Source organism: Pseudophryne corroboree, chromosome 3 (genome assembly GCF_028390025.1).
Source record: "Pseudophryne corroboree isolate aPseCor3 chromosome 3, aPseCor3.hap2, whole genome shotgun sequence".
In the NCBI taxonomy this organism is placed as follows: Eukaryota; Metazoa; Chordata; class Amphibia; order Anura; family Myobatrachidae; genus Pseudophryne; species Pseudophryne corroboree.
The window spans coordinates 113,547,439-113,571,421 of NC_086446.1; the positions used below are offsets into that span (position 1 = coordinate 113,547,439).

General features: G+C 41.5%; 51 non-coding genes and 53 pseudogenes across 51 annotated transcripts; all 104 read right to left on the minus strand.

Moving 5' to 3' along the window:
• Positions 1 to 328: 328 nt before the first annotated feature.
• On the minus strand, positions 329 to 446 carry LOC134892969 (5S ribosomal RNA; annotated as a pseudogene).
• A 107-nt stretch (positions 447 to 553) lies between these two features.
• On the minus strand, positions 554 to 672 carry LOC134895519 (5S ribosomal RNA; annotated as a pseudogene).
• A 107-nt stretch (positions 673 to 779) lies between these two features.
• LOC134896387 (5S ribosomal RNA) lies at positions 780 to 897 on the minus strand (annotated as a pseudogene).
• Positions 898 to 1,004: 107 nt separating this feature from the next.
• On the minus strand, positions 1,005 to 1,123 carry LOC134894973 (5S ribosomal RNA; annotated as a pseudogene).
• Positions 1,124 to 1,230: 107 nt separating this feature from the next.
• LOC134886581 (5S ribosomal RNA) lies at positions 1,231 to 1,349 on the minus strand. The gene has a single exon (XR_010170663.1). It is a non-coding gene; the product is annotated as a 5S ribosomal RNA (ribosomal RNA).
• A 107-nt stretch (positions 1,350 to 1,456) lies between these two features.
• On the minus strand, positions 1,457 to 1,575 carry LOC134890431 (5S ribosomal RNA; annotated as a pseudogene).
• A 107-nt stretch (positions 1,576 to 1,682) lies between these two features.
• On the minus strand, positions 1,683 to 1,801 carry LOC134890144 (5S ribosomal RNA; annotated as a pseudogene).
• A 107-nt stretch (positions 1,802 to 1,908) lies between these two features.
• On the minus strand, positions 1,909 to 2,027 carry LOC134893786 (5S ribosomal RNA; annotated as a pseudogene).
• A 107-nt stretch (positions 2,028 to 2,134) lies between these two features.
• Positions 2,135 to 2,253, minus strand: LOC135062982 (5S ribosomal RNA). Its single transcript, XR_010249323.1, has one exon. It is a non-coding gene; the product is annotated as a 5S ribosomal RNA (ribosomal RNA).
• Positions 2,254 to 2,360: 107 nt separating this feature from the next.
• Positions 2,361 to 2,479, minus strand: LOC135062866 (5S ribosomal RNA). Its single transcript, XR_010249206.1, has one exon. It is a non-coding gene; the product is annotated as a 5S ribosomal RNA (ribosomal RNA).
• A 107-nt stretch (positions 2,480 to 2,586) lies between these two features.
• LOC134886025 (5S ribosomal RNA) lies at positions 2,587 to 2,705 on the minus strand. The gene has a single exon (XR_010170122.1). It is a non-coding gene; the product is annotated as a 5S ribosomal RNA (ribosomal RNA).
• A 107-nt stretch (positions 2,706 to 2,812) lies between these two features.
• LOC134892010 (5S ribosomal RNA) lies at positions 2,813 to 2,931 on the minus strand (annotated as a pseudogene).
• Positions 2,932 to 3,038: 107 nt separating this feature from the next.
• Positions 3,039 to 3,157, minus strand: LOC134894119 (5S ribosomal RNA; annotated as a pseudogene).
• Positions 3,158 to 3,264: 107 nt separating this feature from the next.
• Positions 3,265 to 3,383, minus strand: LOC134893792 (5S ribosomal RNA; annotated as a pseudogene).
• Positions 3,384 to 3,490: 107 nt separating this feature from the next.
• On the minus strand, positions 3,491 to 3,609 carry LOC134893676 (5S ribosomal RNA; annotated as a pseudogene).
• A 107-nt stretch (positions 3,610 to 3,716) lies between these two features.
• Positions 3,717 to 3,835, minus strand: LOC135069303 (5S ribosomal RNA). The gene has a single exon (XR_010255487.1). It is a non-coding gene; the product is annotated as a 5S ribosomal RNA (ribosomal RNA).
• A 107-nt stretch (positions 3,836 to 3,942) lies between these two features.
• Positions 3,943 to 4,061, minus strand: LOC134890596 (5S ribosomal RNA; annotated as a pseudogene).
• A 107-nt stretch (positions 4,062 to 4,168) lies between these two features.
• On the minus strand, positions 4,169 to 4,286 carry LOC134897365 (5S ribosomal RNA; annotated as a pseudogene).
• Positions 4,287 to 4,393: 107 nt separating this feature from the next.
• On the minus strand, positions 4,394 to 4,512 carry LOC135066082 (5S ribosomal RNA). The gene has a single exon (XR_010252341.1). It is a non-coding gene; the product is annotated as a 5S ribosomal RNA (ribosomal RNA).
• A 107-nt stretch (positions 4,513 to 4,619) lies between these two features.
• Positions 4,620 to 4,738, minus strand: LOC134893634 (5S ribosomal RNA; annotated as a pseudogene).
• A 107-nt stretch (positions 4,739 to 4,845) lies between these two features.
• On the minus strand, positions 4,846 to 4,964 carry LOC134887162 (5S ribosomal RNA; annotated as a pseudogene).
• A 107-nt stretch (positions 4,965 to 5,071) lies between these two features.
• On the minus strand, positions 5,072 to 5,189 carry LOC134895360 (5S ribosomal RNA; annotated as a pseudogene).
• Positions 5,190 to 5,296: 107 nt separating this feature from the next.
• LOC134892123 (5S ribosomal RNA) lies at positions 5,297 to 5,415 on the minus strand (annotated as a pseudogene).
• A 107-nt stretch (positions 5,416 to 5,522) lies between these two features.
• Positions 5,523 to 5,641, minus strand: LOC134890167 (5S ribosomal RNA; annotated as a pseudogene).
• Positions 5,642 to 5,748: 107 nt separating this feature from the next.
• LOC134884399 (5S ribosomal RNA) lies at positions 5,749 to 5,867 on the minus strand. Its single transcript, XR_010168548.1, has one exon. It is a non-coding gene; the product is annotated as a 5S ribosomal RNA (ribosomal RNA).
• Positions 5,868 to 5,974: 107 nt separating this feature from the next.
• Positions 5,975 to 6,093, minus strand: LOC135060207 (5S ribosomal RNA). Its single transcript, XR_010246599.1, has one exon. It is a non-coding gene; the product is annotated as a 5S ribosomal RNA (ribosomal RNA).
• A 107-nt stretch (positions 6,094 to 6,200) lies between these two features.
• On the minus strand, positions 6,201 to 6,319 carry LOC135068285 (5S ribosomal RNA). The gene has a single exon (XR_010254489.1). It is a non-coding gene; the product is annotated as a 5S ribosomal RNA (ribosomal RNA).
• Positions 6,320 to 6,426: 107 nt separating this feature from the next.
• LOC135067570 (5S ribosomal RNA) lies at positions 6,427 to 6,545 on the minus strand. The gene has a single exon (XR_010253782.1). It is a non-coding gene; the product is annotated as a 5S ribosomal RNA (ribosomal RNA).
• A 107-nt stretch (positions 6,546 to 6,652) lies between these two features.
• LOC134896603 (5S ribosomal RNA) lies at positions 6,653 to 6,771 on the minus strand (annotated as a pseudogene).
• Positions 6,772 to 6,878: 107 nt separating this feature from the next.
• Positions 6,879 to 6,996, minus strand: LOC134895161 (5S ribosomal RNA; annotated as a pseudogene).
• A 107-nt stretch (positions 6,997 to 7,103) lies between these two features.
• Positions 7,104 to 7,222, minus strand: LOC134891331 (5S ribosomal RNA; annotated as a pseudogene).
• Positions 7,223 to 7,329: 107 nt separating this feature from the next.
• On the minus strand, positions 7,330 to 7,448 carry LOC134888393 (5S ribosomal RNA; annotated as a pseudogene).
• Positions 7,449 to 7,555: 107 nt separating this feature from the next.
• LOC134891617 (5S ribosomal RNA) lies at positions 7,556 to 7,674 on the minus strand (annotated as a pseudogene).
• A 107-nt stretch (positions 7,675 to 7,781) lies between these two features.
• Positions 7,782 to 7,900, minus strand: LOC135059565 (5S ribosomal RNA). The gene has a single exon (XR_010245967.1). It is a non-coding gene; the product is annotated as a 5S ribosomal RNA (ribosomal RNA).
• Positions 7,901 to 8,007: 107 nt separating this feature from the next.
• Positions 8,008 to 8,126, minus strand: LOC134894040 (5S ribosomal RNA; annotated as a pseudogene).
• A 107-nt stretch (positions 8,127 to 8,233) lies between these two features.
• Positions 8,234 to 8,351, minus strand: LOC134895361 (5S ribosomal RNA; annotated as a pseudogene).
• A 107-nt stretch (positions 8,352 to 8,458) lies between these two features.
• Positions 8,459 to 8,577, minus strand: LOC134892124 (5S ribosomal RNA; annotated as a pseudogene).
• Positions 8,578 to 8,684: 107 nt separating this feature from the next.
• On the minus strand, positions 8,685 to 8,803 carry LOC134890168 (5S ribosomal RNA; annotated as a pseudogene).
• A 107-nt stretch (positions 8,804 to 8,910) lies between these two features.
• Positions 8,911 to 9,029, minus strand: LOC135067003 (5S ribosomal RNA). Its single transcript, XR_010253233.1, has one exon. It is a non-coding gene; the product is annotated as a 5S ribosomal RNA (ribosomal RNA).
• Positions 9,030 to 9,136: 107 nt separating this feature from the next.
• On the minus strand, positions 9,137 to 9,255 carry LOC135059396 (5S ribosomal RNA). Its single transcript, XR_010245800.1, has one exon. It is a non-coding gene; the product is annotated as a 5S ribosomal RNA (ribosomal RNA).
• A 107-nt stretch (positions 9,256 to 9,362) lies between these two features.
• Positions 9,363 to 9,481, minus strand: LOC134890148 (5S ribosomal RNA; annotated as a pseudogene).
• A 107-nt stretch (positions 9,482 to 9,588) lies between these two features.
• Positions 9,589 to 9,707, minus strand: LOC135068286 (5S ribosomal RNA). Its single transcript, XR_010254490.1, has one exon. It is a non-coding gene; the product is annotated as a 5S ribosomal RNA (ribosomal RNA).
• Positions 9,708 to 9,814: 107 nt separating this feature from the next.
• LOC134896339 (5S ribosomal RNA) lies at positions 9,815 to 9,933 on the minus strand (annotated as a pseudogene).
• Positions 9,934 to 10,040: 107 nt separating this feature from the next.
• LOC134890150 (5S ribosomal RNA) lies at positions 10,041 to 10,159 on the minus strand (annotated as a pseudogene).
• Positions 10,160 to 10,266: 107 nt separating this feature from the next.
• Positions 10,267 to 10,385, minus strand: LOC135068287 (5S ribosomal RNA). The gene has a single exon (XR_010254491.1). It is a non-coding gene; the product is annotated as a 5S ribosomal RNA (ribosomal RNA).
• A 107-nt stretch (positions 10,386 to 10,492) lies between these two features.
• LOC134896340 (5S ribosomal RNA) lies at positions 10,493 to 10,611 on the minus strand (annotated as a pseudogene).
• A 107-nt stretch (positions 10,612 to 10,718) lies between these two features.
• Positions 10,719 to 10,837, minus strand: LOC135060322 (5S ribosomal RNA). The gene has a single exon (XR_010246714.1). It is a non-coding gene; the product is annotated as a 5S ribosomal RNA (ribosomal RNA).
• A 107-nt stretch (positions 10,838 to 10,944) lies between these two features.
• Positions 10,945 to 11,063, minus strand: LOC135068289 (5S ribosomal RNA). The gene has a single exon (XR_010254493.1). It is a non-coding gene; the product is annotated as a 5S ribosomal RNA (ribosomal RNA).
• Positions 11,064 to 11,170: 107 nt separating this feature from the next.
• Positions 11,171 to 11,289, minus strand: LOC134890101 (5S ribosomal RNA; annotated as a pseudogene).
• Positions 11,290 to 11,396: 107 nt separating this feature from the next.
• Positions 11,397 to 11,515, minus strand: LOC134896396 (5S ribosomal RNA; annotated as a pseudogene).
• Positions 11,516 to 11,622: 107 nt separating this feature from the next.
• Positions 11,623 to 11,740, minus strand: LOC134896551 (5S ribosomal RNA; annotated as a pseudogene).
• Positions 11,741 to 11,847: 107 nt separating this feature from the next.
• LOC134891332 (5S ribosomal RNA) lies at positions 11,848 to 11,966 on the minus strand (annotated as a pseudogene).
• Positions 11,967 to 12,073: 107 nt separating this feature from the next.
• On the minus strand, positions 12,074 to 12,192 carry LOC135070064 (5S ribosomal RNA). The gene has a single exon (XR_010256238.1). It is a non-coding gene; the product is annotated as a 5S ribosomal RNA (ribosomal RNA).
• Positions 12,193 to 12,458: 266 nt separating this feature from the next.
• Positions 12,459 to 12,577, minus strand: LOC135069030 (5S ribosomal RNA). The gene has a single exon (XR_010255222.1). It is a non-coding gene; the product is annotated as a 5S ribosomal RNA (ribosomal RNA).
• A 107-nt stretch (positions 12,578 to 12,684) lies between these two features.
• Positions 12,685 to 12,803, minus strand: LOC134885582 (5S ribosomal RNA). Its single transcript, XR_010169695.1, has one exon. It is a non-coding gene; the product is annotated as a 5S ribosomal RNA (ribosomal RNA).
• Positions 12,804 to 12,910: 107 nt separating this feature from the next.
• On the minus strand, positions 12,911 to 13,029 carry LOC135066887 (5S ribosomal RNA). Its single transcript, XR_010253123.1, has one exon. It is a non-coding gene; the product is annotated as a 5S ribosomal RNA (ribosomal RNA).
• A 107-nt stretch (positions 13,030 to 13,136) lies between these two features.
• LOC134901713 (5S ribosomal RNA) lies at positions 13,137 to 13,255 on the minus strand. Its single transcript, XR_010175197.1, has one exon. It is a non-coding gene; the product is annotated as a 5S ribosomal RNA (ribosomal RNA).
• Positions 13,256 to 13,362: 107 nt separating this feature from the next.
• On the minus strand, positions 13,363 to 13,481 carry LOC134886312 (5S ribosomal RNA). The gene has a single exon (XR_010170399.1). It is a non-coding gene; the product is annotated as a 5S ribosomal RNA (ribosomal RNA).
• Positions 13,482 to 13,588: 107 nt separating this feature from the next.
• On the minus strand, positions 13,589 to 13,707 carry LOC134886890 (5S ribosomal RNA). Its single transcript, XR_010170966.1, has one exon. It is a non-coding gene; the product is annotated as a 5S ribosomal RNA (ribosomal RNA).
• A 107-nt stretch (positions 13,708 to 13,814) lies between these two features.
• Positions 13,815 to 13,933, minus strand: LOC135065996 (5S ribosomal RNA). Its single transcript, XR_010252259.1, has one exon. It is a non-coding gene; the product is annotated as a 5S ribosomal RNA (ribosomal RNA).
• A 107-nt stretch (positions 13,934 to 14,040) lies between these two features.
• Positions 14,041 to 14,159, minus strand: LOC135063287 (5S ribosomal RNA). The gene has a single exon (XR_010249622.1). It is a non-coding gene; the product is annotated as a 5S ribosomal RNA (ribosomal RNA).
• A 107-nt stretch (positions 14,160 to 14,266) lies between these two features.
• Positions 14,267 to 14,385, minus strand: LOC134892994 (5S ribosomal RNA; annotated as a pseudogene).
• Positions 14,386 to 14,492: 107 nt separating this feature from the next.
• LOC135068290 (5S ribosomal RNA) lies at positions 14,493 to 14,611 on the minus strand. Its single transcript, XR_010254494.1, has one exon. It is a non-coding gene; the product is annotated as a 5S ribosomal RNA (ribosomal RNA).
• A 107-nt stretch (positions 14,612 to 14,718) lies between these two features.
• On the minus strand, positions 14,719 to 14,837 carry LOC135067571 (5S ribosomal RNA). Its single transcript, XR_010253783.1, has one exon. It is a non-coding gene; the product is annotated as a 5S ribosomal RNA (ribosomal RNA).
• A 107-nt stretch (positions 14,838 to 14,944) lies between these two features.
• Positions 14,945 to 15,063, minus strand: LOC134896397 (5S ribosomal RNA; annotated as a pseudogene).
• A 107-nt stretch (positions 15,064 to 15,170) lies between these two features.
• Positions 15,171 to 15,288, minus strand: LOC134895796 (5S ribosomal RNA; annotated as a pseudogene).
• Positions 15,289 to 15,395: 107 nt separating this feature from the next.
• LOC134891333 (5S ribosomal RNA) lies at positions 15,396 to 15,514 on the minus strand (annotated as a pseudogene).
• Positions 15,515 to 15,621: 107 nt separating this feature from the next.
• On the minus strand, positions 15,622 to 15,740 carry LOC135070065 (5S ribosomal RNA). Its single transcript, XR_010256239.1, has one exon. It is a non-coding gene; the product is annotated as a 5S ribosomal RNA (ribosomal RNA).
• A 107-nt stretch (positions 15,741 to 15,847) lies between these two features.
• Positions 15,848 to 15,966, minus strand: LOC135069031 (5S ribosomal RNA). Its single transcript, XR_010255224.1, has one exon. It is a non-coding gene; the product is annotated as a 5S ribosomal RNA (ribosomal RNA).
• Positions 15,967 to 16,073: 107 nt separating this feature from the next.
• LOC135067202 (5S ribosomal RNA) lies at positions 16,074 to 16,192 on the minus strand. The gene has a single exon (XR_010253424.1). It is a non-coding gene; the product is annotated as a 5S ribosomal RNA (ribosomal RNA).
• Positions 16,193 to 16,299: 107 nt separating this feature from the next.
• Positions 16,300 to 16,418, minus strand: LOC135059566 (5S ribosomal RNA). The gene has a single exon (XR_010245968.1). It is a non-coding gene; the product is annotated as a 5S ribosomal RNA (ribosomal RNA).
• Positions 16,419 to 16,525: 107 nt separating this feature from the next.
• On the minus strand, positions 16,526 to 16,644 carry LOC134893189 (5S ribosomal RNA; annotated as a pseudogene).
• Positions 16,645 to 16,751: 107 nt separating this feature from the next.
• On the minus strand, positions 16,752 to 16,870 carry LOC134893506 (5S ribosomal RNA; annotated as a pseudogene).
• A 107-nt stretch (positions 16,871 to 16,977) lies between these two features.
• Positions 16,978 to 17,096, minus strand: LOC134893864 (5S ribosomal RNA; annotated as a pseudogene).
• Positions 17,097 to 17,203: 107 nt separating this feature from the next.
• On the minus strand, positions 17,204 to 17,322 carry LOC135060183 (5S ribosomal RNA). The gene has a single exon (XR_010246575.1). It is a non-coding gene; the product is annotated as a 5S ribosomal RNA (ribosomal RNA).
• Positions 17,323 to 17,429: 107 nt separating this feature from the next.
• Positions 17,430 to 17,548, minus strand: LOC134884479 (5S ribosomal RNA). The gene has a single exon (XR_010168625.1). It is a non-coding gene; the product is annotated as a 5S ribosomal RNA (ribosomal RNA).
• Positions 17,549 to 17,655: 107 nt separating this feature from the next.
• On the minus strand, positions 17,656 to 17,774 carry LOC134890861 (5S ribosomal RNA; annotated as a pseudogene).
• A 107-nt stretch (positions 17,775 to 17,881) lies between these two features.
• On the minus strand, positions 17,882 to 18,000 carry LOC135065997 (5S ribosomal RNA). The gene has a single exon (XR_010252260.1). It is a non-coding gene; the product is annotated as a 5S ribosomal RNA (ribosomal RNA).
• Positions 18,001 to 18,107: 107 nt separating this feature from the next.
• LOC135063288 (5S ribosomal RNA) lies at positions 18,108 to 18,226 on the minus strand. Its single transcript, XR_010249623.1, has one exon. It is a non-coding gene; the product is annotated as a 5S ribosomal RNA (ribosomal RNA).
• Positions 18,227 to 18,333: 107 nt separating this feature from the next.
• Positions 18,334 to 18,452, minus strand: LOC134893865 (5S ribosomal RNA; annotated as a pseudogene).
• Positions 18,453 to 18,559: 107 nt separating this feature from the next.
• Positions 18,560 to 18,678, minus strand: LOC135060326 (5S ribosomal RNA). The gene has a single exon (XR_010246719.1). It is a non-coding gene; the product is annotated as a 5S ribosomal RNA (ribosomal RNA).
• A 107-nt stretch (positions 18,679 to 18,785) lies between these two features.
• On the minus strand, positions 18,786 to 18,904 carry LOC134885813 (5S ribosomal RNA). Its single transcript, XR_010169917.1, has one exon. It is a non-coding gene; the product is annotated as a 5S ribosomal RNA (ribosomal RNA).
• A 107-nt stretch (positions 18,905 to 19,011) lies between these two features.
• LOC134886891 (5S ribosomal RNA) lies at positions 19,012 to 19,130 on the minus strand. Its single transcript, XR_010170967.1, has one exon. It is a non-coding gene; the product is annotated as a 5S ribosomal RNA (ribosomal RNA).
• Positions 19,131 to 19,237: 107 nt separating this feature from the next.
• Positions 19,238 to 19,356, minus strand: LOC135065998 (5S ribosomal RNA). Its single transcript, XR_010252261.1, has one exon. It is a non-coding gene; the product is annotated as a 5S ribosomal RNA (ribosomal RNA).
• Positions 19,357 to 19,463: 107 nt separating this feature from the next.
• Positions 19,464 to 19,582, minus strand: LOC135067092 (5S ribosomal RNA). The gene has a single exon (XR_010253318.1). It is a non-coding gene; the product is annotated as a 5S ribosomal RNA (ribosomal RNA).
• Positions 19,583 to 19,689: 107 nt separating this feature from the next.
• On the minus strand, positions 19,690 to 19,808 carry LOC134889687 (5S ribosomal RNA; annotated as a pseudogene).
• A 107-nt stretch (positions 19,809 to 19,915) lies between these two features.
• LOC134885127 (5S ribosomal RNA) lies at positions 19,916 to 20,034 on the minus strand. Its single transcript, XR_010169250.1, has one exon. It is a non-coding gene; the product is annotated as a 5S ribosomal RNA (ribosomal RNA).
• Positions 20,035 to 20,141: 107 nt separating this feature from the next.
• On the minus strand, positions 20,142 to 20,260 carry LOC134886415 (5S ribosomal RNA). The gene has a single exon (XR_010170498.1). It is a non-coding gene; the product is annotated as a 5S ribosomal RNA (ribosomal RNA).
• Positions 20,261 to 20,367: 107 nt separating this feature from the next.
• Positions 20,368 to 20,486, minus strand: LOC134893868 (5S ribosomal RNA; annotated as a pseudogene).
• Positions 20,487 to 20,593: 107 nt separating this feature from the next.
• LOC134894793 (5S ribosomal RNA) lies at positions 20,594 to 20,712 on the minus strand (annotated as a pseudogene).
• A 107-nt stretch (positions 20,713 to 20,819) lies between these two features.
• LOC135065999 (5S ribosomal RNA) lies at positions 20,820 to 20,938 on the minus strand. The gene has a single exon (XR_010252262.1). It is a non-coding gene; the product is annotated as a 5S ribosomal RNA (ribosomal RNA).
• A 107-nt stretch (positions 20,939 to 21,045) lies between these two features.
• LOC134890415 (5S ribosomal RNA) lies at positions 21,046 to 21,164 on the minus strand (annotated as a pseudogene).
• Positions 21,165 to 21,271: 107 nt separating this feature from the next.
• On the minus strand, positions 21,272 to 21,390 carry LOC135066983 (5S ribosomal RNA). The gene has a single exon (XR_010253214.1). It is a non-coding gene; the product is annotated as a 5S ribosomal RNA (ribosomal RNA).
• Positions 21,391 to 21,497: 107 nt separating this feature from the next.
• Positions 21,498 to 21,616, minus strand: LOC135067423 (5S ribosomal RNA). Its single transcript, XR_010253639.1, has one exon. It is a non-coding gene; the product is annotated as a 5S ribosomal RNA (ribosomal RNA).
• Positions 21,617 to 21,723: 107 nt separating this feature from the next.
• LOC135067954 (5S ribosomal RNA) lies at positions 21,724 to 21,842 on the minus strand. The gene has a single exon (XR_010254161.1). It is a non-coding gene; the product is annotated as a 5S ribosomal RNA (ribosomal RNA).
• A 107-nt stretch (positions 21,843 to 21,949) lies between these two features.
• LOC134892011 (5S ribosomal RNA) lies at positions 21,950 to 22,068 on the minus strand (annotated as a pseudogene).
• Positions 22,069 to 22,175: 107 nt separating this feature from the next.
• Positions 22,176 to 22,294, minus strand: LOC134889286 (5S ribosomal RNA; annotated as a pseudogene).
• Positions 22,295 to 22,401: 107 nt separating this feature from the next.
• LOC134893866 (5S ribosomal RNA) lies at positions 22,402 to 22,520 on the minus strand (annotated as a pseudogene).
• Positions 22,521 to 22,627: 107 nt separating this feature from the next.
• LOC135060184 (5S ribosomal RNA) lies at positions 22,628 to 22,746 on the minus strand. The gene has a single exon (XR_010246576.1). It is a non-coding gene; the product is annotated as a 5S ribosomal RNA (ribosomal RNA).
• Positions 22,747 to 22,853: 107 nt separating this feature from the next.
• On the minus strand, positions 22,854 to 22,972 carry LOC135066000 (5S ribosomal RNA). The gene has a single exon (XR_010252263.1). It is a non-coding gene; the product is annotated as a 5S ribosomal RNA (ribosomal RNA).
• A 107-nt stretch (positions 22,973 to 23,079) lies between these two features.
• Positions 23,080 to 23,198, minus strand: LOC135067094 (5S ribosomal RNA). The gene has a single exon (XR_010253320.1). It is a non-coding gene; the product is annotated as a 5S ribosomal RNA (ribosomal RNA).
• A 107-nt stretch (positions 23,199 to 23,305) lies between these two features.
• LOC134893565 (5S ribosomal RNA) lies at positions 23,306 to 23,424 on the minus strand (annotated as a pseudogene).
• A 107-nt stretch (positions 23,425 to 23,531) lies between these two features.
• LOC134887345 (5S ribosomal RNA) lies at positions 23,532 to 23,650 on the minus strand (annotated as a pseudogene).
• A 107-nt stretch (positions 23,651 to 23,757) lies between these two features.
• LOC135060434 (5S ribosomal RNA) lies at positions 23,758 to 23,876 on the minus strand. Its single transcript, XR_010246828.1, has one exon. It is a non-coding gene; the product is annotated as a 5S ribosomal RNA (ribosomal RNA).
• Positions 23,877 to 23,983: the final 107 nt, after the last annotated feature.

The window sequence follows — 23,983 nt, forward strand, 5'->3', positions numbered from 1 at the left end:
TTGTGGTTTCTGTTAGAACTTTTCTACTTCTAACTACTGGTTCATAAATGAATACGTTTGAAAATGGAATGCATCAACAGAACGGTGTTGGCAGTATAAAAATATCTACAGCACCTTGTATTCCCAGGTGGGTTCCCATCCAAGTACTAACCATTCATAACACTGCTTAGCTTACAAGATCAGATGAGATTCGGCGTATCCAGTGTGGTGTGGCTGTAGATGAGCTTTGTGGTCTCTGTTAGAACTTTTCTACTTCTAACTACTGGTTCATAAATGAATACGTTTGAAAATGGAATGCATCAACAGAACGGTGTTGGCAGTATAAAAATATCTACAGCACCTTGTATTCCAAGGTGGTCTCCCATCCAAGTACTAACCAGGCCCAACACTGCTAGCTTCCAAGATCAGATGAGATTGGGCGTATCAAGTGTGGTGTGGCTGTAGATGAGCTTTGTGGTTACTGTTAGAACTTTTCTACTTCTAACTACTGGTTCATAAATGAATACGTTTGAAAATGGAATGCATCAATAGAACGGTGTTGGCAGTATAAAAATATCTACATCACCTTGTATTCCCAGGTGGTGTCCCATCCAAGTACTAACCAGGCACAACACTGCTTAGCTTTCAAGATCAGATGAGATTGGGCGTATCCTGTGTGGTGTGGCTGTAGATGAGCTTTGTGGTTTCTGTTAGAACTTTTCTACTTCTAACTACTGGTTCATAAATGAATACGTTTGAAAATGGAATGCATCAACAGAACGGTGTTGGCAGTATAAAAATATCTACAGCACCTTGTATTCCCAGGTGGTCTCCCATCCAAGTATTAACCAGGCCCAACACTGCTAGCTTCCAAGATCAGATGAGATTGGGCGTATCCAGTGTGGTGTGGCTTTAGAGTAGCTTTGTGGTTTCTGTTAGAACTTTTCTACTTCTAACTACTGGTTCATAAATGAATACATTTGAAAATGGAATGCATCAACAGAACGGTGTTGGCAGTATAAAAATATCGACAGCACCTTATATTTCCAGGTGGTCTCCCATCCAAGCACTAACCAGGCCCAACACTGCTTAGCTTCCAAGATCAGATGAGATTGGCCGTATCCAGTGTGGTGTGGCTGTAGATGAGCTTTGTTGTTTCTGTTAGAACTTTTCTACTTCTAACTACTGGTTCATAAATGAATACGTTTGAAAATGGAATGCATCGACAGAACGGTGTTGGCAGTATAAAAATATCTACAGCACCTTGTATTCCCAGGTGGTCTCCCATCCAAGTACTAACCAGGCCCAACACTGCTTAGCTTCCAAGATAAGGTGAGATTGGGTATATCCAGTGTGGTATGGCTGTAGATGCGCTTTGTGGTTTCTGTTAGAACGTTTTTATTTCTAACTACTGGTTCATAAATGAATACGTTTGAAAATGGAATGCATCAACAGAACAGTGTTGGCAGTATAAAAATATCTACAGCACCTTGTATTCCTAGGTGGTCGCCCATTCAAGTACTAACAAGGACCAACACTGCTTAGCTTTCAAGATCAGACGAGATTGGGCGTATCCAGTATGGTGTGGCTGTAGATGAGCTTTGTGGTTTCTGTTAGAACGTTTCTACTTCTAACTACTGGTTCATAAATGAATACGTTTGAAAATGGAATGCATCAACAGAATGGTGTTGGCAGTATAAAAATATCTACAGCACCTTGTATTCCCAGGTGGTCTCCCATCCACGTACTAACCAGGCCCAACACTGCTTAGCTTCCAAGATCAGATGAGTTTGGGCGTTTCCAGTGTGGTGTGGCTTTAGATGAGCTTTGTGGTTTCTGTTAGAACTTTTCTACTTCTAACTACTGGTTCATAAATGAATACGTTTGAAAATGGAATGCATCAACAGAACGGTGTTGGCAGTATAAAAATATCTACAGTACCTTGTATTACCAGGTGGTCTCCCCTCCACGTACTAACAAGGCCCAACACTGCTTAGCTTCCAAGATCAGATGAGTTTGGGCGTATCCAGTGTGGTGTGGCTGTAGATGAGCTTTGTAGTTTCTGTTAGACCTTTTCTACTTCTAAATACTGGTTCATAAATGAATACGTTTGAAAATGGAATGCATCAACAGAACGGTGTTGGCAGTATAAAAATATCTACAGCACCTTGTATTCCCAGGTGGTCTCCCATCCAAGTACTAACCAGGCCCAACACTGCTTAGCTTCCAAGATCAGATGAGATTGGGCGTATCCATTGTGGTGTGGCTGTAGATGAGTTTTGTGGTTTCTGTTAGAACTTTTCTACTTCTAACTACTGGTTCATAAATGAATACGTTTGAAAATGGAATGCATCAACAGAACGGTGTTGGCAGTATTAAAATATCCACAGCACCTTGTATTCCCAGGTGGTCTCCCATCCAAGTACTAACCAGGCCCAACACTGCTTAGCTTCCAAGATCAGATGAGATTGGGCGTATCCAGTGTGGTGTGGCTGTAAATGAGCTTTGTGGTTTCTGTTAGAACTTTTCTACTTATAACTACAGGTTCATAAATGAATACGTTTGAAAATGGAATGCATCAACAGAACGGTGTTGGCAGTATAAAAATATCTACAGCACCTTGTATTCCCAGGTGGTCTCCTATCCAAGCACTAACCAGGCCCAACACTGCTTAGCTTCCAAGATCAGATGAGATTGGGCGTATCCAGTGTGGTGTGGCTGTAGATGAGCTTTGTGGTTTCTGTTAGAACTTTTCTACTTCTAACTACTGGTTCATAAATGAATACGTTTGAAAATGGAATGCATCAACAGAACGGTGTTGGCAGTATAAAAATATCTACAGCACCTTGTATTACCAGGTGGTCTCCCATCCAAGTACTAACCAGGCCCAACACTGCTTAGCTTCCAAGAACAGATGAGATTGGGCGTATCCAGTGTGGTGTGGCTGTACATGAGCTTTGTGGTTTCTGTTAGAACTTTTCTACTTCTAACTACAGGTTCATAAATGAATACGTTTGAAAATGGAATGCATCAACAGAACGGTGTTGGCAGTATAAAAATATCTACAGCACCTTGTATTCCCAGGTGGTCTCCTATCCAAGCACTAACCAGGCCCAACACTGCTTAGCTTCCAAGAACAGATGAGATTGGGCGTATCCAGTGTGGTGTGGCTGTACATGAGCTTTGTGGTTTCTGTTAGAACTTTTTTACTTCTAACTACTGGTTCAAAAATGAATACGTTTGAAAATGGAATGCATCAACAGAACGGTGTTGGCAGTATAAAAATATCTACAGCACCTTGTATTACCAGGTGGTCTCCCATCCAAGTACTAACCAGGCCCAACACTGCTTAGCTTCCAAGAACAGATGAGATTGGGCGTATCCAGTGTGGCGTGGCTGTACATGAGCTTTGTGGTTTCTGTTAGAACTTTTCTACTTCTAACTACTGGTTCATAAATGAATACGTTTGAAAATGGAATGCATCAACAGAACGGTGTTGGCAGTATAAAAATATCTACAGCACCTTGTATTACCAGGTGGTCTCCCATCCAAGTACTAACCAGGCCCAACACTGCTTAGCTTTCAAGAACAGATGAGATTGGGCGTATCCAGTGTGGTGTGGCTGTATATGAGCTTTGTGGTTTCTGTTAGAACTTTTCTACTTCTAACTACTGGTTCATAAATGAATACATTTGAAAATGGAATGCATCAACAGAACGGTGTTGGCAGTATAAAAATATCTACAGCACCTTGTATTCCCAGGTGGTCTCCCATCCAAGTACTAACCAGGCCCAACACTGCTTAGCTTCTAAGATCAGATGAGATTGGGCATATCCAGTGTGGTGTGGCTGTAGATGAGCTTTGGGGTTTCTGTTAGAACTTTTCTACTTCTAACTACTGGTTCATAAATTAATACGTTTGAAAATGGAATGCATCAACAGAACGGTGTTGGCAGTATAAAAATATCTACAGCACCTTGTAATCACAGGTGGTCTCCCATCCAAGTACTAACCAGGCCCAACACTGCTTAGCTTCCAAGATCAGATGAGATTGGGCGTATCCAGTGTGGTGTGGCTGTACATGAGCTTTGTGGTTTCTGTTAGAACTTTTCTACTTCTAACTACTGGTTCATAAATGAATACATTTGAAAATGGAATGCATCAACAGAACGGTGTTGGCAGTATAAAAATATCTACAGCACCTTGTATTCCCAGGTGGTCTCCCATCCAAATATTAACCAGGCCCAACACTGCTAGCTTCCAAGATCAGATGAGATTGGGCGTATCCAGTGTGGTGTGGCTTTATATTAGCTTTGTGGTTTCTGTTAGAACTTTTCTACTTCTAACTACTGGTTCATAAATGAATACATTTGAAAATGGAATGCATCAACAGAACGGTGTTGGCAGTATAAAAATATCGACAGCACCTTGTATTCCCAGGTGGTCTCCCATCCAAGTACTAACCAGGCCCAACACTGCTTAGCTTCCAAGATCAGATGAGATTGGGCGTATCCAGTGTGGTGTGGCTGTAAATGAGCTTTGTGGTTTCTGTTAGAACTTTTCTACTTATAACTACAGGTTCATAAATGAATACGTTTGAAAATGGAATGCATCAACAGAACGGTGTTGGCAGTATAAAAATATCTACAGCAAATTGTATTCCCAGGTGGTCTCCCATCCAAGTACTAACCAGGCCCAACACTGCTTAGCTTCTAAGATCAGATGAGATTGGGCATATCCAGTGTGGTGTGGCTGTAGATGAGCTTTGGGGTTTCTGTTAGAACTTTTCTACTTCTAACTACTGGTTCATAAATGAATACGTTTGAAAATGGAATGCATCAACAGAACGGTGTTGGCAGTATAAAAATATCTACAGCACCTTGTATTCACAGGTGGTCTCCCATCCAAGTACTAACCAGGCCCAACACTGCTTAGCTTCCAAGATCAGAGGAGATTGGGCGTATCCAGTGTGGTGTGGCTGTATATGAGCTTTGTGGTTTCTGTTAGAACTTTTCTACTTCTAACTACTGGTTCATAAATGAATACATTTGAAAATGGAATGCATCAACAGAACGGTGTTGGCAGTATAAAAATATCTACAGCACCTTGTATTCCCAGGTGGTCTCCCATCCAAGTATTAACCAGGCCCAACACTGCTAGCTTCCAAGATCAGATGAGATTGGGCGTATCCAGTGTGGTGTGGCTTTAGATTAGCTTTGTGGTTTCTGTTAGAACTTTTCTACTTCTAACTACTGGTTCATAAATGAATACATTTGAAAATGGAATGCATCAACAGAACGGTGTTGGCAGTATAAAAATATCGACAGCACCTTATATTTCCAGGTGGTCTCCCATCCAAGCACTAACCAGGCCCAACACTGCTTAGCTTCCAAGATCAGATGAGATTGGGCGTATCCAGTGTGGTGTGGCTGTAGATGAGCTTTGTTGTTTCTGTTAGAACTTTTCTACTTCTAACTACTGGTTCATAAATGAATACGTTTGAAAATGGAATGCATCGACAGAACGGTGTTGGCAGTATAAAAATATCTACAGCACCTTGTATTCCCAGGTGGTCTCCCATCCAAGTACTAACCAGGCCCAACACTGCTTAGCTTCCAAGATAAGGTGAGATTGGGTATATCCAGTGTGGTGTGGCTGTAGATGAGCTTTGTGGTTTCTGTTAGAACTTTTCTACTTCTAACTACTGGTTCATAAATGAATACATTTGAAAATGGAATGCATCAACAGAACAGTGTTGGCAGTATAAAAATATCTACAGCACCTTGTATTCCCAGGTGGTCTCCCATCCAAGTACTAACAAGGCCCAACACTGCTTAGCTTTCAAGATCAGACGAGATTGGGCATATCCAGTATGGTGTTGCTGTAGATGAGCTTTGTGGTTTCTGTTAGAACGTTTCTACTTCTAACTACTGGTTCATAAATGAATACGTTTGAAAATGGAATGCATCAACAGAACGGTGTTGGCAGTATAAAAATATCTACAGCACCTTGTATTCCCAGGTGGTCTCCCATCCAAGTACTAACAAGGCCCAACACTGCTTAGCTTCCAAGATCAGACGAGATTGGGCGTATCCAGTGTGGTGTGGCTGTAGATTAGCTTTGTGGTTTCTGTTAAAACTTTTCTACTTCTAACTACTGGTTCATAAATGAATACGTTTGAAAATGGAATGCATCAACAGAATGGTGTTGGCAGTATAAAAATATCTACAGCACCTTGTATTCCCAGGTGGTCTCCCATCCACGTACTAACCAGGCCCAACACTGCTTAGCTTCCAAGATCAGATGAGTTTGGGCGTTTCCAGTGTGGTGTGGCTGTAGATGAGCTTTGTGGTTTCTGTTAGAACTTTTCTACTTCGTACTACTGGTTCATAAATGAATGCGTTTGAAAATGGAATGCATCAACAGAACAGTGTTGGCAGTATAAAAATATCTACAGCACCTTGTATTCCCAGGTGGTCTCCCATCCACGTACTAACCAGGCCCAACACTGCTTAGCTTCCAAGATCAGATGAGTTTGGGCGTTTCCAGTGTGGTGTGGCCGTAGATGAGCTTTGTGGTTTCTGTTAGAACTTTTCTACTTCTAACTACTGGTTCATAAATGAATACGTTTGAAAATGGAATGCATCAACAGAACAGTGTTGGCAGTATAAAAATATCTACAGCACCTTGTATTCCCAGGTGGTCTCCCACCCATGAACTAACCAGGCCCAACACTGCTTAGCTTCCAAGATCAGATGACATTGGGCGTATTCATTGCAGTGTGGCTGTAGATGAGTTTTGTGGTTTCTGTTATAACTTTTCTACTTCTAACTACTGGTTCATAAATGAATACGTTTGAAAATGGAATGCATCAACAGAACGGTGTTGGCAGTATTAAAATGTCCACAGCACCTTGTATTCCCAGGTGGTCTCCCATCCAAGTACTAACCAGGCCCAACACTGCTTAGCTTCCAAGATCAGATGAGATTGGGCGTATCCAGTGTGGTGTGGTTTAGATGAGCTTTGTGGTTTCTGTTAGAACTTTTCTACTTCTAACTACTGGTTCATAAATGAATACATTTGAAAATGGAATGCATCAACAGAACGGTGTTGGCAGTATAAAAATATCTACAGCACCTTATATTTCCAGGTGGTCTCCCAACAAAGCACTAACCAGGCCCAACACTGCTTAGCTTCCAAGATCAGATGAGATTGGGCGTATCCAGTGTGGTGTGGCTGTAGATGAGCTTTGTTGTTTCTGTTAGAACTTTTCTACTTCTAACTACTGGTTCATAAATTAATACGTTTGAAAATGGAATGCATCGACAGAACGGTGTTGGCAGTATAAAAATATCTACAGCACCTTGTATTCCCAGGTGGTCTCCCTTCCAAGTACTAACCAGGCCCAATACTGCTTAGCTTCCAAGATCAGATGAGTTTGGGCGTATCCAGTGTGGTGTGGCTGTAGATGAGCTTTGTGGTTTCTGTTAGACCTTTTCTACTTCTAAATACTGGTTCATAAATGAATACGTTTGAAAATGGAATGCATCAACAGAACGGTGTTGGCAGTATAAAAATATCTACAGCATCTTGTATTCCCAGGTGGTCTCCCATCCAAGTACTAACCAGGCCCAACACTGCTTAGCTTCCAAGATCAGATGAGATTAAGCGTATCCATTGTGGTGTGGCTGTAGATGAGTTTTGTGGTTTCTGTTAGAACTTTTCTACTTCTAACTACTGGTTCAGAAATGAATACGTTTGAAAATGGAATGCATCAACAGAACGGTGTTGGCAGTATTAAAATATCCACAGCACCTTGTATTCCCAGGTGGTCTCCCATCCAAGTACTAACCAGGCCCAACACTGCTTAGCTTCCAAGATCAGATGAGATTGGGCGTATCCAGTGTGGTGTGGCTGTGAATGAGCTTTGTGGTTTCTGTTAGAACTTTTCTACTTATAACTACTGGTTCATAAATGAATACGTTTGAAAATGGAATGCATCAACAGAACGGTGTTGGCAGTATAAAAATATCTACAGCACCTTGTATTACCAGGTGGTCTCCCATCCAAGTACTAACCAGGCCCAACACTGCTTAGCTTCCAAAAACAGATGAGATTGGGCGTATCCAGTGTGGTGTGGCTGTATATGAGCTTTGTGGTTTCTGTTAGAACTTTTCTACTTCTAACTACTGGTTCATAAATGAATACATTTGAAAATGGAATGCATCAACAGAACGGTGTTGGCAGTATAAAAATATCTACAGCACCTTGTATTCCCAGGTGGTCTCCCATCCAAGTATTAACCAGGCCCAACACTGCTAGCTTCCAAGATCAGATGAGATTGGGCGTATCCAGTGTGGTGTGGCTTTAGATTAGCTTTGTGGTTTCTGTTAGAACTTTTCTACTTCTAACTACTGGTTCATAAATGAATACATTTGAAAATGGAATGCATCAACAGAACGGTGTTGGCAGTATAAAAATATCGACAGCACCTTATATTTCCAGGTGGTCTCCCATCCAAGCACTAACCAGGCCCAACACTGCTTAGCTTCCAAGATCAGATGAGATTGGGCGTATCCAGTGTGGTGTGGCTGTAGATGAGCTTTGTTGTTTCTGTTAGAACTTTTCTACTTCTAACTACTGGTTCATAAATGAATACGTTTGAAAATGGAATGCATCGACAGAACGGTGTTGGCAGTATAAAAATATCTACAGCACCTTGTATTCCCAGGTGGTCTCCCATCCAAGTACTAACCAGGCCCAACACTGCTTAGCTTCCAAGATAAGGTGAGATTGGGTATATCCAGTGTGGTGTGGCTGTAGATGAGCTTTGTGGTTTCTGTTAGAACTTTTCTACTTCTAACTACTGGTTCATAAATGAATACATTTGAAAATGGAATGCATCAACAGAACAGTGTTGGCAGTATTAAAATATCTACAGCACCTTGTATTCCCAGGTGGTCTCCCATCCAAGTACTAACAAGGCCCAACACTGCTTAGCTTTCAAGATCAGACGAGATTGGGCATATCCAGTATGGTGTGGCTGTAGATGAGCTTTGTGGTTTCTGTTAGAACGTTTCTACTTCTAACTACTGGTTCATAAATGAATACGTTTGAAAATGGAATGCATCAACAGAACGGTGTTGGCAGTATAAAAATATCTACAGCACCTTGTATTCCCAGGTGGTCTCCCATCCAAGTACTAACAAGGCCCAACACTGCTTAGCTTCCAAGATCAGACGAGATTGGGCGTATCCAGTGTGGTGTAGCTGTAGATGAGCTTTGTGGTTTCTGTTAAAACTTTTCTACTTCTAACTACTGGTTCATAAATGAATACGTTTGAAAATGGAATGCATCAACAGAATGGTGTTGGCAGTATAAAAATATCTACAGCACCTTGTATTCCCAGGTGGTCTCCCATCCACGTACTAACCAGGCCCAACACTGCTTAGCTTCCAAGATCAGATGAGTTTGGGCATTTCCAGTGTGGTGTGGCTGTATATGAGCTTTGTGGTTTCTGTTAGAACTTTTCTACTTCTAACTACTGGTTCATAAATTAATACGTTTAAAAATGGAATGCATCAACAGAACAGTGTTGGCAGTATAAAAATATCTACAGCACCTTGTATTCCCAGGTGGTCTCCCATCCACGTACTAACCAGGCCCAACACTGCTTAGCTTCCAAGATCAGATGAGTTTGGGCGTTTCCAGTGTGGTGTGGCTGTAGATGAGCTTTGTGGTTTCTGTTAGAACTTTTCTACTTCTAACTACTGGTTCATAAATGAATACGTTTGAAAATGGAATGCATCAACAGAACAGTGTTGGCAGTATAAAAATATCTACAGCACCTTGTATTCCCAGGGGGTCTCCCATCCATGAACTAACCAGGCCCAACACTGCTTAGCTTCCAAGATCAGATGACATTGGGCGTATTCATTGTGGTGTTGCTGTAGATGAGTTTTGTGGTTTCTGTTAGAACTTTTCTACTTCTAACTACTGGTTCATAAATGAGTACGTTTGAAAATGGAATGCATCAACAGAATGGTGTTGGCAGTATAAAAATATCTACAGCACCTTGTATTCCCAGGTGGTCTCCCATCCACGTACTAACCAGGCCCAACACTGCTTAGCTTCCAAGATCAGATGAGTTTGGGCATTTCCAGTGTGGTGTGGCTGTATATGAGCTTTGTGGTTTCTGTTAGAACTTTTCTACTTCTAACTACTGGTTCATAAATTAATACGTTTAAAAATGGAATGCATCAACAGAACAGTGTTGGCAGTATAAAAATATCTACAGCACCTTGTATTCCCAGGTGGTCTCCCATCCACGTACTAACCAGGCCCAACACTGCTTAGCTTCCAAGATCAGATGAGTTTGGGCGTTTCCAGTGTGGTGTGGCTGTAGATGAGCTTTGTGGTTTCTGTTAGAACTTTTCTACTTCTAACTACTGGTTCATAAATGAATACGTTTGAAAATGGAATGCATCAACAGAACAGTGTTGGCAGTATAAAAATATCTACAGCACCTTGTATTCCCAGGGGGTCTCCCATCCATGAACTAACCAGGCCCAACACTGCTTAGCTTCCAAGATCAGATGACATTGGGCGTATTCATTGTGGTGTTGCTGTAGATGAGTTTTGTGGTTTCTGTTAGAACTTTTCTACTTCTAACTACTGGTTCATAAATGAGTACGTTTGAAAATGGAATGCATCAACAGAACGGTGTTGGCAGTATAAAAATATCTACAGCACCTTGTATTCCCAGGTGGTCTCCCATCCAAGTACTAACAAGGCCCAACACTGCTTAGCTTCCAAGATCAGACGAGATTGGGCGTATCCAGTGTGGTGTGGCTGTAGATGAGCTTTGTGGTTTCTGTTAAAACTTTTCTACTTCTAACTACTGGTTCATAAATGAATACGTTTGAAAATGGAATGCATCAACAGAATGGTGTTGGCAGTATAAAAATATCTACAGCACCTTGTATTCCCAGGTGGTCTCCCATCCACGTACTAACCAGGCCCAACACTGCTTAGCTTCCAAGATCAGATGAGTTTGGGCGTTTCCAGTGTGGTGTGGCTGTAGATGAGCTTTGTGGTTTCTGTTAGAACTTTTCTACTTCTAACTACTGGTTCATAAATGAATACGTTTGAAAATGGAATGCATCAACAGAACAGTGTTGGCAGTATAAAAATATCTACAGCACCTTGTATTCCCAGGTGGTCTCCCATCCATGTACTAACCAGGCCCAACACTGCTTAGCTTCCAAGATCAGATGAGTTTGGGCATTTCCATTGTGGTGTGGCCGTAGATGAGCTTTGTGGTTTCTGTTAGAACTTTTCTACTTCTAACTACTGGTTCATAAATGAATACGTTTGAAAATGGAATGCATCAACAGAACAGTGTTGGCAGTATAAAAATATCTACAGCACCTTGTATTCCCAGGTGGTCTCCCATCCATGAACTAACCAGGCCCAACACTGCTTAGCTTCCAAGATCAGATGACATTGGGCGTATTCATTGCAGTGTGGCTGTAGATGAGTTTGGTGGTTTCTGTTATAACTTTTCTACTTCTAACTACTGGTTCATAAATGAATACGTTTGAAAATGGAATGCATCAACAGAACGGTGTTGGCAGTATTAAAATGTCCACAGCACCTTGTATTCCAAGGTGGTCTCCCATCCAAGTACTAACCAGGCCCAACACTGCTTAGCTTCCAAGATCAGACGAGATTGGGCGTATCCAGTGTGGTGTGGTTTAGATGAGCTTTGTGGTTTCTGTTAGAACTTTTCTACTTCTAACTACTGGTTCATAAATGAATACATTTGAAAATGGAATGCATCAACAGAATGGTGTTGGCAGTATAAAAATATCTACAGCACCTTATATTTCCAGGTGGTCTCCCAACAAAGCACTAACCAGGCCCAACACTGCTTAGCTTCCAAGATCAGATGAGATTGGGCGTATCCAGTGTGGTGTGGCTGTAGATGAGCTTTGTTGTTTCTGTTAGAACTTTTCTACTTCTAACTACTGGTTCATAAATTAATACGTTTGAAAATGGAATGCATCGACAGAACGGTGTTGGCAGTATAAAAATATCTACAGCACCTTGTATTCCCAGGTGGTCTCCCTTCCAAGTACTAACCAGGCCCAACACTGCTTAGCTTCCAAGATCAGGTGAGATTGGGCGTATCCAGTGTGGTGTGGCTGTAGATGAGCTTTGTGGTTTCTGTTAAAACTTTTCTACTTCTAACTAGAGATGAGCGGATTCGGTTTTACTCGGTTTTACTCGGTTCTCAAAACCGAATCTTATTGGCTATCCAAAACACGTGACATCCGTGAGCCAATAAGATTCGGTTTTGAGAACCGAGTAAAACCGAGTAAAACCGAATCCGCTCATCTCTACTTCTAACTACTGGTTCATAAATGAATACGTTTGAAAATGGAATGCATCAACAGAACGGTGTTGGCAGTATAAAAATATCTACAGTACCTTGTATTCCCAGGTGGTCTCCCATCCACGTACTAACAAGGCCCAACACTGCTTAGCTTCCAAGATCAGATGAGTTTGGGCGTATCCAGTGTGGTGTGGCTGTAGATGAGCTTTGTGGTTTCTGTTAGACCTTTTCTACTTCTAAATACTGGTTCATAAATGAATACGTTTGAAAATGGAATGCATCAACAGAACGGTGTTGGCAGTATAAAAATATCTACAGCATCTTGTATTCCCAGGTGGTCTCCCATCCAAGTACTAACCAGGCCCAACACTGCTTAGCTTCCAAGATCAGATGAGATTGGGCGTATCCATTGTGGTGTGGCTGTAGATGAGTTTTGTGGTTTCTGTTAGAACTTTTCTACTTCTAACTACTGGTTCATAAATGAATACGTTTGAAAATGGAATGCATCAACAGAACGGTGTTGGCAGTATTAAAATATCCACAGCACCTTGTATTCCCAGGTGATCTCCCATCCAAGTACTAACCAGGCCCAACACTGCTTAGCTTCCAAGATCAGATGAGATTGGGCGTATCCAGTGTGGTGTGGCTGTGAATGAGCTTTGTGGTTTCTGTTAGAACTTTTCTACTTATAACTACAGGTTCATAAATGAATACGTTTGAAAATGGAATGCATCAACAGAACAGTTTTGGCAGTATAAAAATATCTACAGCACCTTGTATTCCCAGGTGGTCTCCTATCCAAGTACTAACCAGGCCCAACACTGCTTAGCTTCCAAGATCAGATGAGATTGGGCGTATCCAGTGTGGTATGGCTGTAGATGAGCTTTGTGGTTTCTGTTAGAACTTTTCTACTTCTAACTACTGGTTCATAAATGAATACGTTTGAAAATGGAATGCATCAACAGAACGGTGTTGGCAGTATAAAAATATCTACAGCACCTTGTATTCCCAGGTGGGCTCCCATCCAAGTACTAACCAGGCCCAACACTGCTTAGCTTCCAAGACCAAATGAGATTGGGCGTATCCAGAGTGGTGTGGCTGTAGATGAGCTTTGTGGTTTCTGTTAGAACTTTTCTACTTCTAACTACTGGTTCATAAATGAATACGTTTGAAAATGGAATGCATCAACATAACGGTGTTGGCAGTATAAAAATATCTACAGCACCTTGTATTCCCAGGTGGTCTCCCATCCAAGTACTAACCAGGCCCAACACTGCTTTGCTTCTAAGATCAGATGAGATTGGGCATATCCAGTGTGGTGTGGCTGTAGATGAACTTTGGGGTTTCTGTTAGAACTTTTCTACTTCTAACTACTGGTTCATAAATGAAAACGTTTGAAAATGGAATGCATCAACAGAACGGTGTTGGCAGTATAAAAATATCTACAGTGCCTTGTATTCCCAGGTGGTCTCCCATCCAAGTACTAACCAGGCCCAACACTGCTTAGCTTCCAAGATCAGATGAGATTGGGCGTATCCAGTGTGGTGTGGCTGTAGATGAGCTTTGTTGTTTCTGTTAGAACTTTTCTACTTCTAACTACTGGTTCATAAATGAATACATTTGAAAATGGAATGCATCAACAGAACGGTGTTGGCAGTATAAAAATATCTACAGCACCTTGTATTCCCAGGTGGTCTCCCATCCAAGTACTAACCAGGCCAAACACTGCTTAGCTTCCAAGATCAGATGAGATTGGGCGTATACAGTGTGGTATGGCTGTAGATGAGCTTTGTGGTTTCTGTTAGAACTTTTCTACTTCTAACTACTGGTTCATAAATGAATACGTTTGAAAATGGAATGCATCAACAGAACGGTGTTGGCAGTATAAAAATAACTACAGCACCTTGTATTACCAGGTGGTCTCCCATCCAAGTACTAACTAGGCCCAACACTGCTTAGCTTTCAAGAACAGATGAGATTGGGCGTATCCAGTGTGGTGTGGCTGTAGATGAGTTTTGTGGTTTCTGTTAGAACTTTTATACTTCTAACTACTGGTTCATAAATGAATACGTTTGAAAAGGGAATGCATCAACAGAATGGTGTTGGCAGTATAAAAATATCTACAGCACCTTGTATTCCCAGGTGGTCTCCCATCCACGTACTAACCAGGCCCAACACTGCTTAGCTTCCAAGATCAGATGAGTTTGGGCGTTTCCAGTGTGGTGTGGCTGTAGATGAGCTTTGTGGTTTCTGTTAGAACTTTTCTACTTCTAACTACTGGTTCATAAATGAATACGTTTGAAAATGGAATGCATCAACAGAACAGTGTTGGCAGTATAAAAATATCTACAGCACCTTGTATTCCCAGGTGGTCTCCCATCCACGTACTAACCAGGCCCAACACTGCTTAGCTTCCAAGATCAGATGAGTTTGGGCGTTTCCAGTGTGGTGTGGCCGTAGATGAGCTTTGTGGTTTCTGTTAGAACTTTTCTACTTCTAACTACTGGTTCATAAATGAATACGTTTGAAAATGGAATGCATCAACAGAACAGTGTTGGCAGTATAAAAATATCTACAGCACCTTGTATTCCCAGGTGGTCTCCCATCCATGAACTAACCAGGCCCAACACTGCTTAGCTTCCAAGATCAGATGACATTGGGCGTATTCATTGCAGTGTGGCTGTAGATGAGTTTGGTGGTTTCTGTTATAACTTTTCTACTTCTAACTACTGGTTCATAAATGAATACGTTTGAAAATGGAATGCATCAACAGAACGGTGTTGGCAGTATTAAAATGTCCACAGCACCTTGTATTCCCAGGTGGTCTCCCATCCAAGTACTAACCAGGCCCAACACTGTTTAGCTTCCAAGATCAGATGAGATTGGGCGTATCCAGTGTGGTGTGGTTTAGATGAGCTTTGTGGTTTCTGTTAGAACTTTTCTTCTTCTAACTACTGGTTCATAAATGAATACATTTGAAAATGGAATGCATCAACAGAACGGTGTTGGCAGTATAAAAATATCTACAGCACCTTATATTTCCAGGTGGTCTCCCAACAAAGCACTAACCAGGCCCAACACTGCTTAGCTTCCAAGATCAGATGAGATTGGGCGTATCCAGTGTGGTGTGGCTGTAGATGAGCTTTGTTGTTTCTGTTAGAACTTTTCTACTTCTAACTACTGGTTCATAAATTAATACGTTTGAAAATGGAATGCATCGACAGAACGGTGTTGGCAGTATAAAAATATCTACAGCACCTTGTATTCCCAGGTGGTCTCCCTTCCAAGTACTAACCAGGCCCAACACTGCTTAGCTTCCAAGATCAGGTGAGATTGGGCGTATCCAGTGTGGTGTGGCTGTAGATGAGCTTTGTGGTTTCTGTTAAAACTTTTCTACTTCTAACTACTGGTTCATAAATGAATACGTTTAAAAATGGAATGCATCAACAGAACGGTGTTGGCAGTATAAAAATATCTACAGTACCTTGTATTCCCAGGTGGTCTCCCATCCACGTACTAACAAGGCCCAACACTGCTTAGCTTCCAAGATCAGATGAGTTTGGGCGTATCCAGTGTGGTGTGGCTGTAGATGAGCTTTGTGGTTTCTGTTAGACCTTTTCTACTTCTAAATACTGGTTCATAAATGAATACGTTTGAAAATGGAATGCATCAACAGAACGGTGTTGGCAGTATAAAAATATCTACAGCATCTTGTATTCCCAGGTGGTCTCCCATCCAAGTACTAACAAGGCCCAACACTGCTTAGCTTCCAAGATCAGATGAGATTGGGCGTATCCATTGTGGTGTGGCTGTAGATGAGTTTTGTGGTTTCTGTTAGAACTTTTCTACTTCTAACTACTGGTTCATAAATGAATACGTTTGAAAATGGAATGCATCAACAGAACGGTGTTGGCAGTATTAAAATATCCACAGCACCTTGTATTCCCAGGTGGTCTCCCATCCAAGTACTAACCAGGCCCAACACTGCTTAGCTTCCAAGATCAGATGAGATTGGGCGTATCCAGTGTGGTGTGGCTGTGAATGAGCTTTGTGGTTTCTGTTAGAACTTTTCTACTTATAACTACAGGTTCATAAATGAATACGTTTGAAAATGGAATGCATCAACAGAACAGTTTTGGCAGTATAAAAATATCTACAGCACCTTGTATTCCCAGGTGGTCTCCTATCCAAGTACTAACCAGTCCCAACACTGCTTAGCTTCCAAGATCAGATGAGATTCGGCGTATCCAGTGTGGTGTGGCTGTAGATGAGCTTTGTGGTTTCTGTTAGAACTTTTCTACTTCTAACTACTGGTTCATAAATGAATACGTTTGAAAATGGAATGCATCAACAGAACGGTGTTGGCAGTATAAAAATATCTACAGCACCTTGTATTACCAGGTGGTTTCCCATCCAAGTACTAACCAGGCCCAACACTGCTTAGCTTCCAAGAACAGATGAGATTGGGCGTATCCAGTGTGGTGTGGCTGTACATGAGCTTTGTGGTTTCTGTTAGAACTTTTCTACTTCTAACTACTGGTTCATAAATGAATACGTTTGAAAATGGAATGCATCAACAGAACGGTGTTGGCAGTATAAAAATATCTACAGCACCTTGTATTACCAGGTGGTCTCCCATCCAAGTACTAACTAGGCCCAACACTGCTTAGCTTTCAAGAACAGATGAGATTGGGCGTATCCAGTGTGGTGTGGCTGTATATGAGCTTTGTGGTTTCTGTTAGAACTTTTCTACTTCTAACTACTGGTTCATAAATGAATACGTTTGAAAATGGAATGCATCAACAGAACGGTGTTGGCAGTATAAAAATATCTACAGCACCTTGTATTCACAGGTGGTCTCCCATCCAAGTACTAACCAGGCCCAACACTGCTTAGCTTCCAAGATCAGATGAGATTGGGCGTATCCAGTGTGGTGTGGCTGTAGATGAGCTTTGTGGTTTCTGTTAGAACTTTTCTACTTCTAACTACTGGTTCATAAATGAATACATTTGAAAATGGAATGCATCAACAGAACGGTGTTGGCAGTATAAAAATATCTACAGCACCTTGTATTCCCAGGTGGGCTCCCATCCAAGTACTAACCAGGCCCAACACTGCTTAGCTTCCAAGACCAGATGAGATTGGGCGTATCCAGAGTGGTGTGGCTGTAGATGAGCTTTGTGGTTTCTGTTAGAACTTTTCTACTTCTAACTACTGGTTCATAAATAAATACGTTTGAAAATGGAATGCATCAACAGAACGGTGTTGGCAGTATAAAAATATCTACAGCACCTTGTATTCCCAGGTGGTCTCCCATCCAAATACTAACCAGGCCCAACACTGCTTTGCTTCTAAGATCAGATGAGATTGGGCATATCCAGTGTGGTGTGGCTGTAGATGAGCTTTGGGGTTTCTGTTAGAACTTTTCTACTTCTAACTACTGGTTCATAAATGAAAACGTTTGAAAATGGAATGCATCAACAGAACGGTGTTGGCAGTATAAAAATATCTACAGTGCCTTGTATTCCCAGGTGGTCTCCCATCCAAGTACTAACCAGGCCCAACACTGCTTAGCTTCCAAGATCAGATGAGATTGGGCGTATCCAGTGTGGTGTGGCTGTAGATGAGCTTTGTTGTTTCTGTTAGAACTTTTCTACTTCTAACTACTGGTTCATAAATGAATACATTTGAAAATGGAATGCATCAACAGAACGGTGTTGGCAGTATAAAAATATCTACAGCACCTTGTATTCCCAGGTGGTCTCCCATCCAAGTACTAACCAGGCCAAACACTGCTTAGCTTCCAAGATCAGATGAGATTGGGCGTATACAGTGTGGTATGGCTGTAGATGAGCTTTGTGGTTTCTGTTAGAACTTTTCTACTTCTAACTACTGGTTCATAAATGAATAAGTTTGAAAATGGAATGCATCAACAGAACGGTGTTGGCAGTATAAAAATATCTACAGCACCTTGTATTACCAGGTGGTCTCCCATCCAAGTACTAACTAGGCCCAACACTGCTTAGCTTTCAAGAACAGATGAGATTGGGCGTATCCAGTGTGGTGTGGCTGTATATGAGCTTTGTGGTTTCTGTTAGAACTTTTCTACTTCTAACTACTGGTTCATAAATGAATACGTTTGAAAATGGAATGCATCAACAGAACGGTGTTGGCAGTATAAAAATATCTACAGCACCTTGTATTCCCAGTTGGTCTCCCATCCAAGTACTAACCAGGCCCAACACTGCTTAGCTTCCAAGATCAGATGAGATTGGGCGTATCCAGTGTGGTGTGGCTGTAGATGAGCTTTGTGGTTTCTGTTAGAACTTTTCTACTTCTAACTACTGGTTCATAAATGAATACATTTGAAAATGGAATGCATCAACAGAACGGTGTTGGCAGTATAAAAATATCTACAGCACCTTGTATTCCCAGGTGGGCTCCCATCCAAGTACTAATCAGGCCCAACACTGCTTAGCTTCCAAGACCAGATGAGATTGGGCGTATCCAGAGTGGTGTGGCTGTAGATGAGCTTTGTGGTTTCTGTTAGAACTTTTCTACTTCTAACTACTGGTTCATAAATGAATACGTTTGAAAATGGAATGCATCAACAGAACGGTGTTGGCAGTATAAAAATATCTACAGCACCTTGTATTCCCAGGTGGTCTCCCATCCAAGTACTAACCAGGCCCAACACTGCTTTGCTTCTAAGATCAGATGAGATTGGGCATATCCAGTGTGGTGTGGCTGTAGATGAGCTTTGGGGTTTCTGTTAGAACTTTTCTACTTCTAACTACTGGTTCATAAATGAAAACGTTTGAAAATGGAATGCATCAACAGAACGGTGTTGGCAGTATAAAAATATCTACAGTGCCTTGTATTCCCAGGTGGTCTCCCATCCAAGTACTAACCAGGCCCAACACTGCTTAGCTTCCAAGATCAGATGAGATTGGGCGTATCCAGTGTGGTGTGGCTGTAGATGAGCTTTGTTGTTTCTGTTAGAACTTTTCTACTTCTAACTACTGGTTCATAAATGAATACATTTGAAAATGGAATGCATCAACAGAACGGTGTTGGCAGTATAAAAATATCTACAGCACCTTGTATTCCCAGGTGGTCTCCCATCCAAGTACTAACCAGGCCAAACACTGCTTAGCTTCCAAGATCAGATGAGATTGGGCGTATCCAGTGTGGTGTGGCTGTAGATGAGCTTTTTAGTTTCTGTTAGAACTTTTATACTTCTAACTACTGGATCATAATTGAATACGTTTGAAAATGGAATGCATCAACAGAACGGTGTTGGCAGTATAAAAATATCTACAGCACCTTGTATTCCCAGGTGGGCTCCCATCAAAGTACTAACCAGGCCCAACACTGCTTAGCTTCCAAGACCAGATGAGATTGGGCGTATCCAGAGTGGTGCGGCCGTAGATGAGCTTTGTGGTTTCTGTTAGAACTTTTATACTTCTAACTACTGATTCATAAATAAATAAGTTTGAAAATGGAATGCATCAACAGAACGGTGTTGGCAGTATAAAAATATCTACAGCACCTTGTATTCCCAGGTGGGCTCTCATCCAAGTACTAACCAGGCCCAACACTGCTTAGCTTCCAAGATCAGATGAGATTGGGCGTATCCAGTGTGGTGTGGCTGTAGATGAGCTTTGTGGTTTCTGTTAGAACTTTTCTACTTCTAACTACTGGTTCATAAATGAATACGTTTGAAAATGGAATGCATCAACAGAACAGTGTTGGCAGTATAAAAATATCTACAGCACCTTGTATTCCCAGGTGGTCTCCCATCCAAGTACTAACAAGTCCCAACACTGCTTAGCTTCAAAGATCAGACGAGATTGGGCGTATCCAGTGTGGTGTGGCTGTAGATGAGCTTTGTAGTTTCTGTTAGAACTTTTCTACTTCTAACTACTGGTTCATAAATGAATACGTTTGAAAATGGAATGCATCAACAGAACGGTGTTGGCAGTATAAAAATATCTACAGCACCTTCTATTACCAGGTGGTCTCCCATCCAAGTACTAACCAGGCCCAATACTACTTAGCTTCCAAGATCAGATGAGATTGGGCGTATCCAGTGTGGTGTGGCTGTAGATGAGCTTTGTGGTTTTTGTTAGAACTTTTCTACTTCTAAGTACTGGTTCATAAATGAATACATTTGAAAATGGAATGCATCAACAGAACGGTGTTGGCAGTATAAAAATATCTACAGCACCTTGTATTCCCAGGTGGTCTCCCATCCAAGTACTAACCAGTCCCAACACTGCTTAGCTTCTAAGACCAGATGAGATTGGGCATATCCAGTGTGGTGTGGCTGTTGATGAGCTTTGGGGTTTCTGTTAGAACTTTTCTACTTCTAACTACTGGTTCATAAATGAAAACGTTTGAAAATGGAATGCATCAACAGAACGGTGTTGGCAGTATAAAAGTATCTACAGTGCCTTGTATTCCCAGGTGGTCTCCCATCCAAGTACTAACCAGGCCCAACACTGCTTAGCTTCCAAGATCAGATGAGATTGGGCGTATCCAGTGTGGTGTGGCTGTAGATGAGCTTTGTGGTTTCTGTTAGAACTTTTATACTTCTAACTACTGGTTCATAAATGAATACGTTTGAAAATGGAATGTATCAACAGAACGGTGTTGGCAGTATAAAAATATCTACAGCACCTTGTATTCCCAGGTGGGCTCCCATCCAAGTACTAACCAGGCCCAACACTGCTTAGTTTCCAAGACCAGATGAGATTGGGCGTATCCAGAGTGGTGTGGCCGTAGATGAGCTTTGTGGTTTCTGTTAGAACTTTTATACTTCTAACTACTGATTCATAAATAAATAAGTTTGAAAATGGAATGCATCAACAGAACGGTGTTGGCAGTATAAAAATATCTACAGCACCTTGTATTCCCAGGTGGGCTCTCATCCAAGTACTAACCAGGCCCAACACTGCTTAGCTTCCAAGATCAGATGAGATTGGGCGTATCCAGTGTGGTATGGCTGTAGATGAGCTTTGTGGTTTCTGTTAGAACTTTTCTACTTCTAACTACTGGTTCATAAATGAATACGTTTGAAAATGGAATGCATCAACAGAACGGTGTAGAAAGTATAAAAATATCTACAGCACCTTGTATTCCCAGGTGGTCTCCCATCCAAGTACTAACCAGATCCAACACTGCTTAGCTTCCAAGATCAGATGAGATTGGGCGTATCCAGTGTGGTGTGGCTGTAGATGAGCTTTGTGGTTTCTGTTAGAACTTTTCTACTTCTAACTACTGGTTCATAAATGAATACGTTTGAAAATGGAATGCATCAACAGAACGGTGTTGGCAGTATAAAAATATCTACAGCACCTTGTATTCCCAGGTGGTCTCCCATCCAAGTACTAACCAGGCCCAACACTGCTTAGCTTCCAAGATCAGATGAGATTGGGCGTATCCAGTGTGGTGTGGCTGTAGATGAGCTTTGTGGTTTCTGTTAGAACTTTTCTACTTCTAACTACTGGTTCATAAATGAATACGTTTGAAAATGGAATGCATCAACAGAACGGTGTTGGCAGTATAAAAATATCTACAGCACCTTGTATTACCAGGTGGTCTCCCATCCAAGTACTAACCAGGCCCAACACTGCTTAGCTTCCAAGAACAGATGAGATTGGGCGTATCCAGTGTGGTGTGGCTGTACATGAGATTTGTGGTTTCTGTTAGAACTTTTCTACTTCTAACTACTGGTTCATAAATGAATACGTTTGAAAATGGAATGCATCAACAGAACGGTGTTGGCAGTATAAAAATATCTACAGCACCTTGTATTACCAGGTGGTCTCCCATCCAAGTACTAACCAGGCCCAACACTGCTTAGCTTTCAAGAACAGATGAGATTGGGCGTATACAGTGTGGTATGGCTGTAGATGAGCTTTGTGGTTTCTGTTAGAACTTTTCTACTTCTAACTACTGGTTCATAAATGAATACGTTTGAAAATGGAATGCATCAACAGAACGGTGTTGGCAGTATAAAAATATCTACAGCACCTTGTATTACCAGGTGGTCTCCCATCCAAGTACTAACTAGGCCCAACACTGCTTAGCTTTCAAGAACAGATGAGATTGGGCGTATCCAGTGTGGTGTGGCTGTATATGAGCTTTGTGGTTTCTGTTAGAACTTTTCTACTTCTAACTACTGGTTCATAAATGAATACGTTTGAAAATGGAATGCATCAACAGAACGGTGTTGGCAGTATAAAAATATCTACAGCACCTTGTATTCACAGGTGGTCTCCCATCCAAGTACTAACCAGGCCCAACACTGCTTAGCTTCCAAGATCAGATGAGATTGGGCGTATCCAGTGTGGTGTGGCTGTAGATGAGCTTTGTGGTTTCTGTTAGAACTTTTCTACTTCTAACTACTGGTTCATAAATGAAAACGTTTGAAAATGGAATGCATCAACAGAACGGTGTTGGCAGTATAAAAATATCTACAGTGCCTTGTATTCCCAGGTGGTCTCCCATCCAAGTACTAACCAGGCCCAACACTGCTTAGCTTCCAAGATCAGATGAGATTGGGCGTATCCAGTGTGGTGTGGCTGTAGATGAGCTTTGTTGTTTCTGTTAGAACTTTTCTACTTCTAACTACTGGTTCATAAATGAATACATTTGAAAATGGAATGCATCAACAGAACGGTGTTGGCAGTATAAAAATATCTACAGCACCTTGTATTCCCAGGTGGTCTCCCATCCAAGTACTAACCAGGCCAAACACTGCTTAGCTTCCAAGATCAGATGAGATTGGGCGTATCCAGTGTGGTGTGGCTGTAGATGAGCTTTTTAGTTTCTGTTAGAACTTTTATACTTCTAACTACTGGATCATAATTGAATACGTTTGAAAATGGAATGCATCAACAGAACGGTGTTGGCAGTATAAAAATATCTACAGCACCTTGTATTCCCAGGTGGGCTCCCATCCAAGTACTAACCAGGCCCAACACTGCTTAGATTCCAAGACCAGATGAGATTGGGCGTATCCAGAGTGGTGCGGCCGTAGATGAGCTTTGTGGTTTCTGTTAGAACTTTTATACTTCTAACTACTGATTCATAAATAAATAAGTTTGAAAATGGAATGCATCAACAGAACGGTGTTGGCAGTATAAAAATATCTACAGCACCTTGTATTCCCAGGTGGGTTCTCATCCAAGTACTAACCAGGCCCAACACTGCTTAGCTTCCAAGATCAGATGAGATTGGGCGTATACAGTGTGGTATGACTGTAGATGAGCTTTGTGGTTTCTGTTAGAACTTTTCTACTTCTAACTACTGGTTCATAAATGAATACGTTTGAAAATGGAATGCATCAACAGAACGGTGTTGGCAGTATAAAAATATCTACAGCACCTTGTATTCCCAGGTGGTCTCCCATCCAAGTACTAACAAGGCCCAACACTGCTTAGCTTCCAAGATCAGACGAGATTGGGCGTATCCAGTGTGGTGTGGCTGTAGATGAGCTTTGTAGTTTCTGTTAGAACTTTTCTACTTCTAACTACTGGTTCATAAATGAATACGTTTGAAAATGGAATGCATCAACAGAACGGTGTTGGCAGTATAAAAA